This window comes from Ostrea edulis, chromosome 1 (genome assembly GCF_947568905.1).
Source record: "Ostrea edulis chromosome 1, xbOstEdul1.1, whole genome shotgun sequence".
Lineage (NCBI taxonomy): Eukaryota > Metazoa > Mollusca > Bivalvia > Ostreida > Ostreidae > Ostrea > Ostrea edulis.
The window spans coordinates 71,189,036-71,193,189 of record NC_079164.1 but is presented as its reverse complement, the minus strand read 5'-3'; the positions used below and the strand labels follow the sequence as shown (position 1 = coordinate 71,193,189).

At 33.3% G+C, this 4,154-nt stretch overlaps 1 pseudogene; it reads right to left on the bottom strand.

Moving 5' to 3' along the window:
• Positions 1-607: 607 nt before the first annotated feature.
• LOC125676686 (cytochrome P450 1A1-like) lies at positions 608-3,785 on the bottom strand (annotated as a pseudogene).
• Between the last annotated feature and the right edge of the window lie 369 nt (positions 3,786-4,154).

Sequence of the window (4,154 nt, the reverse complement as noted above, 5' to 3'; positions counted from 1 at the left end):
GTTTGTCAGTAGCTTACCTCGATTTAAAAACTGACTATACCCAGAACAAGCTCTTGCATATCGAATCAGTTGAGATATATAAACACCATGTGCAGGTGATAATGGAATATTGCTACATAAATGGGGGAAGTTGACGATGGAGAAGCTGAAATCATCCCGTTTGTCATACAGTTGAGTTGTTAGTTTGCCGTTACTACTTTCAATAAAATATCTAATTATGAAGCAGAAGTGGACGACTCTGTGGTGTCCTTTATTTCGAGCTCACAGGGATATATCAAATCGACATATAAATATCTTTAAATAATGACAAATAGAGCCATCAGTAGTTCTTTTGTCATATGAAATACCAATGATAAACTTACTTTTATGAAAGTTACTTAACGGAAATATTTACAAGTTATTAATCAATTACATATACTGTATGCTTCAACACAACTTTGAAATTCTTTAAACATGCATATGTAATCCCATAAGTAAACGTAGGATCTAACTGTACATTATAACATCGGAAAAATGCATGTGATGATACATCCATTATCTTGGATGGACACACATTTCATATTCATATAAATGTTACAAAAAAAATTAGTTTATAAAAGTGAAAGAATGCAAAACTTTTTGAGTCATGGAAAAAGAAAAAACTTACAATTTTTGGTAAAACTGAAATAATTTTATACTTTAGGCATGAGCAAATTCATTTATGTTGCATCAATCTTACCTCTCCCTAGTGAAACTTTTATCAAACAGCAATACAGAATTATTTTTAATTTTCTATGGGGTCAAAAGATAGAATAAAAAGAAAAACATTCATTGGTAAAATAGAAGATGGCGTTATTAGAATAATAAATGTACGTACTAACTTCCACGTATTGAAAGCTACTTGGATACCGCGATTTGTAAAAAACGTCACAACTTCATACGTTCATACCTTGGTCACGTAAAAAAGCTTATAATATAGATTCAGAATACGTTTTGAAAATGATTTGTAGTTATTTAAAGAGCTTTGATATATTTATCAAACTTCCACAATTCCATAAAGAGGTGTTTACTTACTTTAAATAATGTAAAAAAAAAAAAAAAAAAAAAAAGGTCCTTAATCTCTAAAATACGAACAGTAATGAAATCTTACAATAACCAATAAGGAACAATAAGCAATTTTTGCTTAATAGCCAGGCTATATATTTAAAAAAATTGGATAAAAATATTATATATTTGAAAGATTTGTTTAATGATAACGGTTTTAAGACGATTGACGAATTAAACAAATAAATTTGCAAAACGACAAATTCGCTATGTGAATATAAAATAGTGAAATCAGCTTTTGAATACATTAGAGACCCAATCAATGGACAGGAATAAAAATTTATAAACATAAAAGATAATTCAATTTTCTTTATAGATATTCCACGGTTGAAAGACAAAAATGTAAATGTTTATATGAAATACTTTTGAGTAAATTGTTTATATCACCTAATCATTAAAATTTGTATCAAATAAAATATGTCAGTAAAGAAATATGGAAACACATTTATCAACAGAAAATCAAGTTGGCTTTGGATAGAAATGTTGCTGAATTTAATTATAAACTGACGCATGTTACTTTCCTGTAAAAAGTATATGTTTAAGTGGAAAAAACAATCTTCTGACAAATGTTCTATGAGTCTAGAAACAGAAGATATGAGACATCTTATATATGAGTGTAAAAATATTTCATTGGTTTGGAATATGGTATCTCTGGTGTGCAAAGTCAATATTCAGTGGGAAAATAGTGTTATTTGTTTTTAATAGTGTAATCAAAACACACGCCTGCTTAATAACTTTATTTCCTTCATTGCTTTGAAGATATACAAATATAAAATGTTTTGTAGACTAAGCAATCTTGATTGATAGATTGAATATAGCATATCAAATCATGTCCAAAAGTGTACAGTTTTGTGGTGAAAAGTTATAAAATATAGTATTTATGCATTGAAAATAAGTCGTCTTGAAAAATTCATAAAACTATTGTAGTTTGCATTTATGTCGTTTCTACACTGTACTGCATTGTGTCTATTCTGTTGTGTTGTTGTACTACTGATGGTACTATTTGTAATTGTATGAAATATAAACTATGAAAACTTAAAAAAAACTTACTTTTATGATAGTTACTGTACTAAGATATTTACAAGTTATTAATCAATTATGCTCCAACACAACTAAACATGGATATGTAACTCCATCAGTAACCTTAGAATCTAACTGTAAATTATCACATCGGAGCAGTAATGCATATGGTGATGATATATTCATTATCTTGGATGAACACACACTACATATTCTTTGGGGTAGTAACTCAGCTCATACAGGCCTTCAAAGTCATAGATTGTGTCCAAAGGTTTGCAAATTCTACAATTTTGTAACACAGAAGCTACTATGTAAAAAAGTTCGGCCTGTGCCATCATCTTTCCGACGCAGTTCCGTCGCCCGGCGCTGAATACCATCACATTGTCCACTTTTTCTTTGATCAGAGTGCCTTTATCATCTAGAAATCGTTCCGGTTGGAACTCGTACGGATTACCCCAATATTCATCATACATAACCGAAGCAAGGTTAAATAAAACGACAGTTCCCTTCTCGATTAAGTTCCCTTTTACAAATGCATCATTGATTGCTTGGTGCGGCAATGCCATGGGAAAAACTGGAGCCATTCGCATGATCTCTAGGATAGTAGCCTCGGTGTAAGGCAAATCATATCGGTCTTTCACAGATAGAACTTTATTCCTTCCTATTTTTTCGTCTATTTCTCTCTGTACTTTCAAATGAACGTCTTGATACTCAGCAAAATACATCAACGCCCACCTCAAGGCAGAAGCGATAGTCTCAAACCCAGCGCCAAAAAAGTCTTGCATCGTGTCCATCGGCTGAGCCTTGGTCAGTCCCACTTCATTTGGGGCATCTGTTATATTGTACTTTAAACATGCAATTAGCATACCATCTAACGCATGGCGAGGATTATTTGGATCAAAAGTCTTCATAATTTCTGCTCCATATTCGTTTCTGGCATTCTTAAAGTGATCAATCATTTCCATCAATTTTCTAAATTGTTTCGGCATTATGTATTGGAACCATGGGAGAACATCAAAATAATTCCCTGTGCTGAGGAATTCTTGGAATGATTCGTGATCTTTCATGAATTTTAAAAATGTCGGATCATCTCGTATGTTCTCGCCCTTTCCGTAACAGAACTGGTATATAATGCTCCCTGTGGTTGTGTAAACTAATTCTCTAGGGTTAAAAGGTTTACCTTCGTTTGGCAAAAAGCTCGACACCAGTATGTTCGATTCGTCTCGAAACACATCTTCAAATTCAGCATTACCATAACCTCCGATATCTCTGATTACACTACTGGCAATTTTTCGATGAAGTAAGAACCTATCGTCAAACCCACTGAAAGTGAGGCCCTTCATATCGTTCAGGTTTTTTTATTGAGAAGAACGGTGGTCGAGAAGCAAATTTATCGGAGTCATGGGTAAGGGTTGACTTCACAGTGTTTCCCCATTGATGACAACAACAGGCCACATCCCGAATCGTAAACAGAACACATCGCCATACTCTTTTTGGTATTGTTTAAATTTATCCACAGGCCTTGATCCAAGAAAAGGCAGGTGACCCACTAACGGAAGTCCCCATGGGCCAGGCGGTTTTTGCTTCCATTCCAGAATAAGTTTCATGGTAAAAAAGACGATCGAGATTATTGTTAATATTTCGGCAAACTCAAAAATTTTCTGGTTTGTTTCGGAATTCATATTCGCGATGAGCGCTATCCTGTCTGGGAATGTAATACAAAAGATTATAAAGGAATTGTTCGAAAAGAAAGATTACGTGCGTTACCTACCGATTTGTGTAAAATCTGAATTACATAACAGTATATTTAGTCTTATATAAAGCAATAGGGTGGATGCAGTTCCTTGAATAATATGAATGTAGCATGCATGAGTGCACCTAAATGTTGAATTACACTTAGGGGTGTTTCCACCCCCTACTAACGTTATTGTTATTCAAATTTACACCACGTGAGGTCATTTTCCGCAGTGAAGGAAACCGGAAATAAATCTGCCACAGCTATAGTCATTTTCTCTACAATATACATGTATCACATGTATCATCAATTTGCT